Here is a 15,881-nt window from a genome sequence, read left to right on the forward strand (position 1 = left end):
CTGGATCTGTAGTGGAATGGCACATACCACAAGTCAACAGGATGGAAGAGGCAAGTTCAGACAGGATGACATAAAGCAGGGACGGGTAGGAAGATGCCATAAGTTCGGGCAGGTGAGATGCTCAGAGCAGACCCTCGTACCTGGTCTATCCACCCTGGACTGAGCCTGGCAGCCCACAGACCTGGCAGTCGTAGTCTCCAAGACAACAGGCCACATGACCCCACTGATAAGACAGGAGACAGTAAACAACAGGTCACAAGCCCCTGCTGCTAAGAGGATAACAATAAAGAAAGCAGGCTGGGGGCAGTGGCTCATGCCTGTAATCCCAGCACTTAGGGAGGCTGAGGCAGGCAGATCACGAGGTCGGGAGTTTAAGACCAGCCTGACTAACATGGTGAAACCTCATCTCTATTAAAAATACAAAAATTAGCTGGGCATGGTGGTGCACACCTGTAGTCCCAGCTATTTGGGAGGTTGAGGCAGGAGAATCACTTGAACCTGGGAGGTAGACGTTGCAGTGAGTCAAGATCTCACCACTGCACTCTAGCCTGGGCGACAGAGCAAGACTCTGTCTCAAAAATAAATAAATAAATAAATAAATAAATAAATAAACCATCTAGAACCAAGGTGGAATGAAGGTGACCTTCACTATTCATTATCCATGAATTATAATTCACTAGCATGCTAAAAAACACTCCCATCAGTGCCATGACAGTGTACAATTGCCATGGCAACACTCAGAAGTTACCCTGAATGGTCTAAACCGGGGAGAAAACCCCAGTTCTGGGAGTTCCCTGCCCCTTTTACAAAAATACTCATGCATAATCAATCCCTTATTCAGCACATAATCAAGAAATAACCACAAATATAACCAGTGAGCAGCCCACAGTGCTATTCTGCCTGTGGGGTAGCACTACTTTGCTTATGGAGTAGTCTTCCCTTTGTTCCTTTATTTCATTCAACTTCCTCTTGCTTTTTTTCTGTCAGATTGCTTTTGACTTCTTTCTTGTGTGAAGCCAAGCACACAAGGTCCCCCAGACTGAACCCTACTTTTGGATGTGCAGAAGGGATGGGTTGGCTGAACTTTTCAACTCCCTTCTCTATTCAATTCATGATCTCATCGCCATGTTTCATTCTCATATTTCACTTCTTCAAGTGCTTTTCTATTAAGTATTAAAAATCATTATGTTAACATATACTTTGAGAAAAAGTGTCATTTGGGGGGAATATGTTCATAGAGAGTGGTGGCTTCCCCCATGACCCTTCCACACCTGGAAACACACACCCTGCCATCAAACTGAGCTTCTGACGTAAAGTCTGGGGAAGGCAGCTGACAGGGATCTGTCTCTATATAAATTGATAGAGGAGGACCTAGAATGTGGAAGACTGAAGGAATTAGGAGTTCTGGACAAGTAGAGACAAAATCCTAAGCCACAGAATTCTGTGAACAATGGAATGCGGGTCTAGGCATCGGCACCAGCAGGACAGGGTGCAGCTTGACACTTAGCAGAGTTTCCCTGCATCCCTATAGCTCAGTCCAGAGGTGGTCCAGATGTGATGCAGGTGGAGCAATCATATAATTCCCATAATGTCCACATGTCTTATGAACTCAACCCAATCAGAAAATACTCCACCTGCCCCATTGTAGGTTCTCTATAAACAAAAAAAAAGTGTTATTAAAAGTATTACAAAACTCTAAAAGGTCAGAGCCTACAGTCTCTGTGCATAAGTAAAACCATTAGATAATCTGGGTGAGAGATCTTTATGGCCATTTGTCATTTGATGATATTTTCTTCACCTGTAAACCCAGAACGATACACTGTTACTAAGAGAGGACGAAACAGAAAGGCCTGAAACATTCCATTCCCAAGAGATAATTTATCTAAGTTATAACAAAGAGAAAGAAAATCAAAGCATAAAGTGTTCTCCAGTTTTGGTCTTTTGCACAGTCAAGAGAAGCATTACATACTTACTACTTTGTTATTAAAAATAGAGACTATTCTCCTCCCAATGTCCCAAATGAGAAGAGGAAAGTTGCAACTGGATGCCATCAATAGGTTGAGAGACCAGTCACATCAAGGAAGAGAAGAGGGACCAATTTATGTTTGCAACATTTAACTTTGATGAGCCTCTTTTTGTCAGCCTCTTCTATCTTGGGGAGGTGGGAGAGGGGAGGAAAATGGCAGAGAAAGAAGCGAAGTGGGGGAAGGCCGTCTAGAAATCTAGAAGAGAAAAAGTTTACCTGTAAAAAGAAAGCCAATGTGGATTATAATTTAACATAATCTTAAAAAGAAAATAAAGAGACTTCGACAAAAGTCAAAGCAAACCATTTTAATCAATTTGAACCCCAGTAGGAAGGGGGTAGTTTCCCTTGACCTTTGGCTAAAAAGTCCACTTAAAAAGCTGGTAGTCCATGGGCGCCTGTAATCCCAGCTACTCAGGAGGCTGAGGCAGGAGAATCATTTGAGCCTGGGACACAGAGGTTGCAGTGAGCTGAGATCATGCCATTGCACTCCAGCCTGGGCGACAAGGCGAGATTCTGTCTCAAAAAAAAAAAAAAAAGCTGGTACTCCAAAAGGAAGGCTATGTTAGCAGGGAACATTGCTGCACAATCAGAGGAGTTAGTTTTTAGTCAGAGTTTACCAGAAAATCCCCAGGAAGTCTGAAGTTTCTTCCTCTGTGTCATTTTGAGTTGCTGTCATCTGTCCCTAACCCCATTCAGATTAGTCAGTGTGAAAGTATTTGAAGGTATTTATGCCATTAATTTTAATTCATTTCTAATTTAAAAAAAAAATTCATAAACTAAAAATAATAGCAAGTCCAATGATATTAAAAGCTTAATTCTTTTTCTAAGATGATGATTCCTTATAATAGGAAAAATTCCTTAAAGAGCTGTATTTAAGAATTCATGAGATCAGCTGTTCTTTTATCAAGTCACACATTTGTTTCTATCAAGCCATTAAGACCATGTGTAATGTCAAAATCATTGAATTCCAAAAATTATTGTGGAAACTCTTCTCCACATTATTTTATTATTATTATTTCTACAAATTATTGTGTAAACTGTCCATCCAAAGTGACTATGGACAGAAAGGAAGTGGATGTGATAAAATATCAATACATTGATACATTGAATTTAAAGTCAGAGAGGGTTCTAGATGGAAAGGACTGCATAAATCAATGAGATCTGTGGTTCTCAACTCTGGTTGCATAATTGAATCACCTATATAATGGTATTCCAGTCTTATGTTTCAACTCAGCGTTTTAAGGATATATTCCTGATTATTTCTTCTATTTCAAATCTTCTCATCTACACTTCCCATTTTACCACCACTGCCACATTTAGCCATGAGAACACCTATACTTCTTACGAGTGATTTTTATTCTCTCTCTTGTTTGAGATCAATTTTTCTCCAATCTCTTTATATTTTCATTTGAACACCTACAGAATTTTTCAAGACTCCTCGACTGCATGAATTTGAATGCTAAAATATTTATGGTTTCTAATGCAGAATGTAATTAAAAATAGTCTACATTTGTCTTCTTTTTAAAGGTTAATATGTTTGTTATAAAATAATTTAAAATATTAAAACATGATAAGTATAAAAACCACAATGATAATACACAGAATAGGAAATATATTTATCACACATATAAGAAAATGTTGAAGAAAGTGCAAAATTATTTGTATATTTTCTTGTGTATCAAGGTTTAAGGACTTTTAAATGTATCATACCTAATGAAATGAAATAAACATTTTCAGGACTTTTGGGAAGGACTGTAGATTATTGCCACACTTTGAAATATAATTTGATAATATATATCAAAACCTTAAATACTTTCATTTCTAAAACCTGGCATTAAGAAAAAAGCCATCTCTATGTGTCTCTGTCTTTCCTTTATGAATTTCTGCTTCTTTGTCCTAATACCAATGACTTTGGGTATCTGTATTAGTCTGTTCTTATGCTGCTAATAAAGACATACCCAAGACTGGGTAATTTATAAAGGACAGAGATTTAATTGACTCACAGTTCAGCATGGCTGAGGAGGCCTCAGGAAACTTACAATCACGGAGGAAGGGGAAGAAAACACATCCTTCTTCACACGGCAGCAACAAGGAGAAGTGCTGAGCAAAAGGGGGAAAGCCCCTTATAAAACCATCAGATCTCATGAGAACTCACTATCATAACAGTATGGGGAAAACCACCCCTATGATTCAATTATCTCCACCTGGTCCTGCCTTTGACACGTGGGGATTATTACAATTCAAGGTGAGACTTTGGTGGGGACACAGAGCCAAACCTCATCAGTATCCTATTTAGGATTCCATTACGTGTTTTATAATTTTTTTCTAGTTTCCATATTGCATCACTTTTGAAAGTACATGTATCTTCTGACTCTTCATCAAGGACTAATCCTTACTTCCATAGGTTGCGAAGTGAGGATCATAACAATACCTTCTTCACAGTATTATGTAAATTAAATACATTTTCATGTGAAAGGCTGGGATTGACTAACTGTTGGAAGATTTCTGGAGTTCACTCTGTAATTGAAGCCAAGCTCTTGATTGCCTGTGAGGCTGATATGATGTGGGTGATCACATTACATTTCTGGTTTGTTTCTCAAATTTCATCACATTGCTGTGAAAAGTTATCATGGATATGTCAGGTTTTGAGCATGCTGTGCTGCTGGGAGCTTGGTGGAGACCTTCTGGAGTAGATAAAATGTAGGAAGGTCAAGGTGAAAAGCTATGGTCTTAAGGGGAGGCATTTCCCCATTTCTGCCCATTTTTGCTAGGAATGGATGCCAGCCTCACAAGGTAGCCAACTGAACTGGAGCAGTTAGTTACCCTTCCATTTGGGGGCTGGTGTTGTGAAGATCATCCCAAGCAAGAAGGAACTGCTGAACTGTGAACTTCCATCTTCTACAAATCACCAAAAGTTTTAGGTCTTATTTGCCTTACCCCATGCCTTGCTAGTGTTCTGGGTCGAGTCGGATTTGTTTCATCACAAAGAACCTATAGAGACATAATGTTTCTTTTTATCTGTCCCAGGTTAGCACGTTTTAACTTAGTTCAGTTGACATAGGGTTATTTTTAAGAAGAAACTTCAATTGGCAACTAGGAGGGGAAAAAAAAAACCCAGAACAGACTGGTTGACAGTTTCTTTTAAGATATGTTCCCTCCCTTCCTAACTTTCTTCCTTCCTCTTTTTCTTCCTTTAATTTTTTTTTCTGATTCTTTTTTCATTTAATAAATTTCTTGAGCACTGTGCTGGTCAGTGGGGAGTCAAGGATAAATAAGAGGCATGATTTTCTTCCTCTAATTTAGCTACAGTTGAGCCAAGCAGTGGCTTGGCTGCTGCAGCTCATAGAACACCAAATCCTAGATGCATTTTCTAGCTTCAATACTAGGTATGCCAATTCCCATTTCGGCTCATTTTAGTCTAAGCCTCTGTTTGAGGTTCTCAGAATCTGATATTCCATGTACCTTACTTTTCTGTGGCACTTGTGTTGTTGCAAGGCAATGGACTTGCATTATTCTTAACTGCCATCAGGTGGTGCCTAAGGCTGGTGCCCATAATTTACAAATATTATTTATTTTAAATAAATTTCTGATGAAGTGAATTCTGTTTTCACTATAAAAACATATCCTTAAAATATAGTCATGCGCCACATATTTCAGTCAACGATGGATCACATATATGACAGTGGTCCCATAAGATTGTAATACTATATCTTTATTATACCTTTTCTATGTTCAGATATGTTGAGATACACAAATATTTACCATTGTATTCTAATTGCCTATAGTATTCAGTAAAGTAACATGCTATACAAGTTTGCAGCCTACGAGTAATAGGGTAGACCATATAGCCTCCATTTATACGAGGCTATACCATCTAGCTTTGTGTAGGTATACTCTATATGTTCATACAATGACAAAAATCACAGTTCTTATAATGTATTCCAGTCGTTAAGTAATAAGTGACTGTATAAAGCATTTCACCATTTGCTAATCACTAAATTTTGCATACTCACAACCAATATTTGCATCCTGCTTTATAATTTGCTATTAAATATGTTCACATTATTATAATATTTCTTTTGATGTTCCCCATAGGTCTTTGAGGTTAGTAGGGCAGGTGTCTTTATTTGCCGCATTTTACAGATGACAGAAAGGTTAGGTGATATGGCCAAGGTCACACAAGTACTAAGCAGTAGCATAGGGATATAAGACCCAGTCCTCTGATTTTATATCCAAACAAATTGTTTAATACCATGCTGTAATAACATGAATAAAGAAGAATCACCAAGTTACAAGTCCGGTAAACGTTGCTCTAAAGCCCCTGTATTATAAATATTTACTCAACTAGCTTTCTCCTCATTGCTTTCAGGAAACTGTTGAAGTTATGTTCTACATTTGATATCCACATTTTCCAGGTGTTGAATGGCTGAAACCCACATAGCACTCACCTGTCTACTATGAAGTGTTAATTTCCATCATAACCTTTACTTTCTGAGATCAATACTTTTTCTTTTTTGTTTTATATTATACAATGAGAGACTGCCCCTCTTACTTTATATTCCTTGAACAATAAGGACCCCTAAACATTACACATCTAAAATGATATATTAACACAGGATTTTTTTTCAGTAAGGAAAAAAACAATTTCCCTAGTAACCAGGTTGCTATAGTCTCTTAGGAAGTTCAGCTATTATTGCTGAATGCTCAAATCTGTCTTATTCTTCTTAAAGTATCCAAGTCATTTTTTTCAGTATGAGCAATTTAATGATGCTTTAAAAATAATTTTTAAAAACAGCTAACCAGCAGGGCATGGTGGTGCATGCCTGTAGTCCCAACAACACAGGAGGCTGAGGCGGGAGAATCTCTTGAGCCCAGGAGCTGGAGGTCAGCCTGAGCAACATAGCAAGCCTCAAACTCCTAGAAGCCTCAAACTGCTAGAAGCCTCAAACTCCTGGGCTCAAGCGATCCTCCCTCCTCAGCCTCCTGAGTAGCTGTTACTACAGTTGTGTGCCACCACACCACACTAATTTTTAAATTTTGTGTAGAGACCGAATCTCACTGTTTAATGGTTTTTTTTTTTAAAGCCTTGGTGCCACCAGGCCTGGAGCACTCCACTCTCCAGGGATCCTAGATTGGTAAGGAATTAATCCATTGGTTACACTTGCGTCAGCCTATTGTTCTCTCAAGTCTCCAGCCTCACAAACTGTATCAGTAGTTGATTGGGTCTCTGCCTCCTCTTTGGGCATCAGGTTTCAGGTGCATGGCTTGAAATGAGCTTACTTCTTAATAAATCACCCTTCTTTCATTGACACCTCACCCTAGCTCCAAAACCTGCTCTCCCGTGTGATCTGCCCCACTACTGATAAGCTCTTTGCTGGCACTAACTTTAGGTCATTCTCCAGGCCATATGGACATGGCATTCCAGGAAAAGGGGAGATGTGAGCTGGGGGCACGTGAGTGTAGACTAGCACAGTGTGTCCAGGTAATGGCACGGGTTAGTGTGATTGGAGCTAAGGTCTGTGCAAGGGGCATAGGAGGACATGAGGCTAAGAAGGAAAGTTTGGCCCAGATTGAATGGGGCCTTCTCATTACATTAGACTTGATCCAGTACTCAGTGCAGAGCCACTAACAGGTTTCGGGGAGAAGAGTGAATTAACCCTATTCCTGTTTTAGGAAGAGGACTTCAGTGTAGGCATGGAGGGGGACTGGAGGATGAGACTGCAGGAGACAGGGCGGCTCTTTACAGGAGGTTTGCCTTAATCCAACAGAAAATAGTAAAGGATGGACTCAGACCTGGCAGTGGAATGAAAAGATAAGGAAGATGGGAGAGATTGTTTCAGAAATAAAACTGATACAATGTTTTGATTAATTGGATGTAAGTTAGAGGGAGCAGGGAAAGTCAAAGCAGAGGTCTTCTTAAACATATGGAGAAGTTTGTGCCAGTAACTGAGTGAGAAATAGAAAAGGTAAAGCAGGTTGGGGAGAAGAAGATCAGTTCTGTTCTCAACATGCTGTTTGAGGGCTGAAAGGAGAAGCTAAATGCGTATCAGATAGACAGGAGAAGCTCTGGGAGTTAGTCATAGAATTTACAAGAAATATCAAGAGTTGTTGCAGATTGGTCCAAGTCAAACCAAAGAGGAAACTGAACTTAGAGACTGAGTGATAGGTAGCAGAACTTAAGGATGTGATAAATAACTGGCTTTCAACAATCACTGAACATCTAAGGCACTTGGGAGGCTTTAGAATATTAGTAATTTCATTGAGATACAATTTATATAGCATAGAATTCACCCGTTTAAATTTTAGAATTCATTGGTTTTTAGTATATTCAAAATTGTGCAACCATCACCACCACTTAATTTTAGAACATTTTTGTCACCCCAAAAAGAAACCCTATGTCCATTAGCCATCACTCCCTATTCCCCGCAATGAACTTAAAAAAGAAGAAGGTTGCTACTGGAAGGGTATGGTAAAGCTCACAGTCTCACAAAGAGCTGAATTACCAGGCCTTAGGAAGAGCAGAAAATACTCCAGCTCTGGGAGTCCCAGCAGAAGAAACTGAGAGGCTTTTTCTTCCCAGTGATGCTGATTGATGACTCAGCATTCACATCTTCTCTCCTATGTGTCTCTGCTCAGTGGTCAAATTCCAGAGAAGGAAACTCAAAACGACCTCTGGTCAGGGAAGCTAGTCAGAGAAATCAAACAACAACAATGAAAAACCACATGTCTAACCACATTGTTGGTCTGGAGAAAGCTGCATCTGCGAAGACTCTATATTGTCACCAGTTGAGAGTGAATGTGAGGTGAGGAAACAGTACATGAAGCCTTACTCTTCAGCAAGTCTATACCAAGGGAAAAAGAAGTAAAGCGATTGTGCACAGTGACCTCCTGGGCTGAAATATTTCTCCCACCCCAGCCTTCTGAGTAGTTGGGACTACAGGTGCACACCACCACACCTGGCTAATTTTTTTTTTAAATATCTTTTGTAGAGATAGGGTCTACCTATGTTTCCCAGGCTGGTCTTGAACCCCTGGATTCAAGTGATTCTCCTGCCTTGACCTCTCAAAGTGCTGGGATTACAGGTGTGAGCCATTGTGCCTGGCCTTTGTTTGTTTTTAAGATATGATGTCCTTGAATATGTTCATAGGCAGGGAGACCTGGGGGAGACGGGAGGTAATTAATGGAGCAAGTTACAGAAGAAGGTAGGTAGGGCTTGTATTAGGGGCAGAGGAGGAGGGATTAGCTTTGGAAAGTAGGAGGCACACTTTTTCAAATAGATGGAGATTTGCAGGGCAAGGGGGAAAGGAGAGATCTGCAAACTAATGGCCTGTATTTCTCAGGGAAATAAAAGACAAAGTGATGTGTAGATTGAGGGTCCAGGGAGTGAGGACTTGAGGTGAGTGGTGAGTCTGTGACTCCTGCTGCAGGGTCAGGTTCACTAAGGGCAGCAGAGCAGTGAAGTGGTCCAGTCAAGCTTGATGCCATGGATTGCTTTTTGTTTCTTTTTCCTTCCATTACTGATTTTTTTTTTTTTTTACATTTTAAGTTTATTTATCTCTCTCTCAAAGAGTGAACTAGAAAAAAAAAAAAGGGAAACCAAATCTTAGAGGTTAGACTGAATGGACCACATCATAAAGTTTCTGCTCAAGCTTTGGTGGGGTGAGGATGAAGCGGGCACAAAAGTAGTTTGTTATTATTGGACTCCATTTACCCTTGTTTCTCCATCATAACCTCTAGTCCACGGATGTTGGTTTGTCTTACTACTCTAGAGGACTTGGAGCCCTTGGTTCAGAAGATGAGGCAAGAGTGCGGTAGATTCCCTCAGGTGTAACTTTACTGCACAAGGGTGCACCAAATAGGCAGCACCTGAGTACCTGGTACCACCAAGGTTGTTCCAAGGAACACTTCAAGGCAGGGTTGTTGGGACAACCAAGCAAAAATGGCATAAAGACTATACTTACTTTATATAACTGCAAGGGGCATCTGTGGCGAACCAAAAGATCTCTCAGTTGAAGACCAGGTGACCCCAGATGAGATGTCAGTCAAGATCTACCCCCTCTGGGTTGTTTAAAAATGGAACCTCCATTCTTGACTTCATAATGGCTTGATTGCAAACATCACAGACCTTCCTGCTAGCACAGCGCTAAAAAAAGAGCATCATTTCAGACTGCATTCTGATTGGGAGAAACAATCAGGAATTAGATTAGGCAGAACTGAGTGAGAACCCCTATCCCACCACTTCCTAAGTGGGTGCCATTGGACAAATTACTTACTCTCTCAGATCCTACGTCTTTGTATATAAAAGGATAATTTTAAGATGAAATTAAATATCCTGGTGAAAGCATTAAATAAGGAGTCTAGCACATGTTAGGTGGGCAACAAGTGCTGGAAATAATGGATCATGATACTTAATTTAAAGTTGTAGGTGGTGGGGGGGGGTCATTGTTAAAATAATGTAAAAGACACTTGTGAAATTTCTCTGTGGATACAGTGTAACACAAATTCAAAGTAAAAAGGAGTTAGTCCCATTACCAGAAAGAATACAAAAACAAGCAGCAACAAAAGCAACAAACAAAAAACAAAAAGACTCCTGGTAATTCATAAACACAGATGTGTTATCTTAAAGACTGGGATTAAAATTGCCAAGGACATTATTTTTTGATAAAGCAGTGCAAGTGAATACAAAAGATATGCAAGTACCCCTGTCAAGCAGCTCAGAGCTACCTCCTAGCACTGTCATCAAACCCTCAGTAACTCCCCAGTGCTGTTCCTGTCCTTTCCAATCTTGTCTTTCACCAACTCCCCTTGACCTTCAGCTCTGGTGAACTTGGATTCCTAGCCCTGCATTTGTTTTCCCCAGTTCAGCATTCTTACTATTGTCATTCCATTTGTGTCTCTCGAAATCCTTCTCCTATCCCTACCCACAACTCTACCAATTTTCTCATCCTTCAAGACTTGATCAAATCTCCCCTCCTCTAAAGCCTCCTCAGAATCATCACTTTCTGCTCCAAAATCCCATGGTACTTCTCTTCTGTAGAACTAATTTGGCCAGCTAATTAGAGTGGGCATGTGTCATTCTTTTAGGCTGCTCCACATCTGAAGCCCTTTCCTAAGTTTAAGGGAAGCAGAGCCTGCCTATGGAAGCTGAAGAAGCTTGAACATTTTCCCAGCCTCCCCTGCAGTTAAGACAAGGGCACGTGACAGAGGCTGAGCCAATGAGATGCATTCACCCACTTGGCTGTGGAAGCCAGGGATGTGGAGAAGCAGAGACCCTGCAGTCCTGAAGCAGTTGAGGGTGATGCCTGTGGAGACAGCTGCATTTGGTTTCCTGAGTCAATGATGGCAGAAAGTCTAGCAGTAGTGGCAACTAGGCACACTGATTGGTCTGTGCTCTGTGGTGGGAGTGGCAAAGTCTTCAAACTTCATGGTATGATATGGGGCATTGCTTATGGCTACTTATCTCCAAGACTGATTCTCCATCTTTGCTGAAGGTTTAGGGCCAAAAATAGGAGATTTCAGCATAGTAACTGCTTAAAATGCAATACAAGGCCACTCTGGGAATTTCTTACTGCTTGTCTTTTTAGAAACTTGCCTCTAGCCATGGTTAGTGGGCCTTCTTTCTTCCTAGGTCGTGCCCACAGAGGAATTTATAGCAATATTTTTGGATGTTGCAATGTTTGGGAGTCAGTGCTGACATTTGGGAGAGGGCAGAGATACTAGTTTTCCTGCAATGTACAGGACAGTCACACACAATGAAAAATTATCTGTCATCTCCTGTCCTTTTCAAATGCCCCCAGGTTAAAAAAAACAGTTTATAATTATCTGAGTATAGAATCTGACTCTGTTTTACATACAAAAACAAAATATTTGGGACTTTTTGAGGGAAGACTGCATTTGGTTTGGAACTTCCCCAAGGGTCTTTGCTATTTAGAGATGTCACATCTTTAAAGATGGCAACGGTGCATGTGGTGTTGTCAAGGCAACACCTGAGGTTCAGAGCTTGAGTGTTACCCTCTTCATTTCCCAGATTCTGTGAGTCCCACAAGCATCTTACTCCTTCATTGTGTATTTTGTAGTGTCCTCCTGGCCAAGCACTTGTATATTGTAGACATATTTTTATGTATTCCTTAAATTGCTTCCCTTTTATTTCTCCTTTATATTACCATTAGGAAAGTATATTCAATTTTTTAAGTTCATTTAAATTTTATTTCAAGATAGTCATGGTGGCAGTCTAAATTACTTGTTATAAAAATGAACAAGTACCATGATCATGACCCTAAAGCCCTCTCTTATTTTCCCACAGTCTTTCAGCCTATCCCCTTCCAAACGTCTTTGTTACTAAAGATCCATCAGTGTGGAATTTTCAACGTTATTCAATTTTTTAAGATAACATACTTTCCTTCCTGTTAGTTATATACATAAATGCCCTCAGAAAATGACTCTGTTCTCACAACCGTAACATCTTGGGTTAATACTGATTGAAAATTCAATGGAACCTTTCAAATGCTGATGAGAGGGGTTTTAAAACTATCAACTCTCAGGCTCCTGGGAACTCAGTTTCTCTCTAAGCTTTATTGGGTGTAAAAAGCATATAGTGACACAATCCACACTCTGCTCTTAATGGCCACTGAGGGAAGAAAGCTTTGCTTTATCTCTCTGAATACTTAGAAGGATTTAAATATAAATTAGCACAAGATTTGAAAAAGAGAAAAGAAGTACCATCATATTCTATTTTTTCAGTTACCAATCATCAAATTACAGTTGGTGAACTTTTGGGCAGTGTGAGCTACTTGGCCTCATGTTGAGAACACAAAAAGACTCCCCAGGACAAGGTGTCCTCAGCCAGCTCATGTGCAGATTGCAGATGGCGCCTCAGTGCCCAGACAACAATGCCTAAAGGCTTTCTTACTGGTTTCAGGCCTCCTCTTGAATGACAATCATTCTGAGGATGACATTTTGGGGTTAGAATGCTCCTTGACTTTAAAAAACAAACAAACTGAACCTTATCATATTTTACTAGTGGTCCTTGGCTGGTGACAATCCTCGTACTACGTTTTTGCTGGAAATCAAAGTGGGTTAGTCAAATGCCCTTTCAAAACCCTGTTATCTCAGCATGCAAAGCCAGCATCTGAGGATTTTCCACATTGAATCGACTGGTGTGTACTAAAAGATGTATGTATAGAAAAGGTGAGCTATGGTTTTAAAGAAGACTGAGTTTTCATCATTTTGAAACTGTATAAATTAACATAAGTTTCAAATCAACAGTCTGCAATTTTGATTTTATCAACTCAAGAATCCTTGACAGAAGATCTATGGGAGTGACATAAAATGTTCTAGAGATTTTAATCAAGATGAGATAATGCATATAAAAGTGAACCGTGAAGTCCCACATAAAGTATTTTAGGATATGTTACTAATTTTCGTAGTCTCCAGGGCAATGTTTAATACAAATTTGCAAACAATACAATAAATATACTCTGAAGCTGGATTCTTGTAGTTTAACAGCTGCTCATTGCAAAAAAGAAAAAACTGAAAATAATGGGCAACTTTTTAGAACATTCATTAATAAGTTTTCTTTTAAAAAATGGATTTTACCTGTTTTATTTTGAGTCAACCAGATATAATCTGAGTGACCAAAAAGAATAGTTGACCAAAAAGAATAGTATTTTTTTTTTCAAATATGTCACCTTTATATGCTGGAAATATTTGCTCAAGATGTGATTCAACTGTCTGCCACACTGGAGAGCTTTAAAGAATACTTTTACATTGAAGTGTCAATTATTTCTCTGTTCTTTTCAGGCAGCTGAGTACCCTCTCATCATTGTCAGTTCATCTCATTTTAATTTTTAAAATGCTAACCAAGAAAGTGGCCGGGTGTTTTGTCTCTGTCTCCTTGTTTTCACAGCCCCCAGTGCAGTCTTTCTTTTTTGTCCTTGTCAGTTTCATAACTTTGACCTCAAGGATGTTTTTCAGCCCACAGAGCAACTTGCAGCTTCCCAGGCTCTGCTGTGCAAAGATGCTTTTCGTTTTGTGAGAACTACCTGTGTCTTGATGTGGTAGAGATACTTCCCTTCTAGAAATTCAGCAAGGCACAACAACTTGTTTTCTTGACTTTCACACTGACTCAGACATTTATTAGGCATAGTACTCTAGCAATGTTGGAAAATACATAGAAGAGTTCCCCCATTTCTTGACTTTAAGAACCATACATAAAATAAGATGGAAATAACACATGCTGAATGCTATAGAACTGCTCCATCCAATAGAATAATTGCCAGTTAATTGGTTATTGAGCATTTGAAATGAGGTCTGAATTGAGATGCACCATTAATTGTAAAATACCCATTGGATTTCAAAGATTTACTGAAAAAATGCAAAGCATCTCAATTTTTAAACACTGATTACATGTTAATGTGATAATATTTTGGATATGTTGGGTTAAGTAATAAGCATATATTAAAATTAATTTCACCTGTTTCATTTTACTTTTTTTACGTGGCTACTAGAAATTCAAAATTGCATCTTTGGCTCACATTATTTCTATTAGGCAGCATTGTTATAGAAGTTTAGAGAGGACTGGGGGAGTATGTCCTGTATATGTGGTAGGGCAGACACAGAGAGGCATGGTGGACAGAAAGCCATCTGAGAGGAGGTGACACTGGAGCTAAGCATTGAATGGTGGCAGCCTCTAGACACACAGAGTGGAGAAGGGATCTCAGCCAGCAGCAGAGAGGCAATGCTGTGTAATGGGCAAGGCAGGCTTTGGATGACATCTCAACTCACTCTTATGATAAATTAGTACAGTGCCTAGAACAAGAAAAAGCACTTAATAAGCGGTCTCTAATTTTACTAGGATGTGAACGTCAGCAAGGTTAAAGGATGATTTAAGGGATGTTAAAATGACATCTAACCTAAAAGTCATTTCCTTAGCTACCGTGCCAGAGACACCACCACCAAAGCCTTTCCTCTCCTTTCACATCACTGCTTATAAAATAATGGCTTATAATCTGAATGAATCCCAGATTCTACACAGTACATACTCATGAGCAGAGGAAAAAAACTATACTTCCCAATTGATTTTCATTGTCCTTGTTCCATAAGTGACTTTCTAACATTTGATAACCTTTTTTTGCATGCGGAAATAAAAGGTTAGAAGTAAAAATGGACCATTATCTTTCCTTTTCTGATTGAAATCCTTAATCACTGTGAACCTCCCCAAAATATTCAATGGTCCACATGTATCCACATCAAAATTATGGATGGCTCTGGAAACTAGACCAAACTCTGAGGATGACAGAGTGGCAATTGCCAAGTGACACAAGACAAGCTTGGCATATGGCCAAGTTCCCTGGCATTTGGCCAAGTTCCCATTAAAGCCATATGGATTTACAGAAGGGCTTTATGGCATGCTGATATCTTACTGAAATATTCCAAGAAACTAATATTAGATCAGCACGGTAGGTTACTTGGAGGGTAACTGATTGGAGAGATCATTACAATTTCATACAGAAGTGAGCTTCTGTTAAAGACTGGTGCATGCCACCGGATGGTGGGCTAAGAGTTGTGAGGCCCCCAGATATGATAGTGGCCCCAAACAAATATATTCTCTCTTCTATCCTGAGGTTCTGGCTGCAGGAGCTTTAAGAGGACCTTTTCTAGAGGAGTGAAAACAAAGTCTACACATGACTGTTGATTCAAGCACAAACCCCGCAGGCAACTATCTTCTAACTTGGTTTCTCTTGCATTTCAACTTCTCTTTCCCCCAGTTATCTGTTAAGAGAGCCAGAAAAGGGTGTATATTGAGAGCCCCCATTCACCTCCAAGTTTTACCTTTAGTAGCTGCCTTTATAATAAT

The 15,881-nt window shown here is 39.6% G+C and overlaps 1 long non-coding RNA gene across 1 annotated transcript in view; it reads right to left on the reverse strand.

Moving 5' to 3' along the window:
- Positions 1–15,881, reverse strand: part of LOC129058021 (uncharacterized) — a 116,052-nt gene that overhangs the window by 78,884 nt on the left and 21,287 nt on the right. The window contains exons 2-3 of the long non-coding RNA XR_010136049.1: positions 9,988–10,169; positions 8,530–8,711 (exon numbers count right to left, since the gene is read on the reverse strand). This is a non-coding gene — a long non-coding RNA (uncharacterized LOC129058021). The remainder of the gene's footprint in view (positions 1–8,529; positions 8,712–9,987; positions 10,170–15,881) is intronic.

Source organism: Pongo abelii, chromosome 11 (genome assembly GCF_028885655.2).
Source record: "Pongo abelii isolate AG06213 chromosome 11, NHGRI_mPonAbe1-v2.0_pri, whole genome shotgun sequence".
Lineage (NCBI taxonomy): Eukaryota > Metazoa > Chordata > Mammalia > Primates > Hominidae > Pongo > Pongo abelii.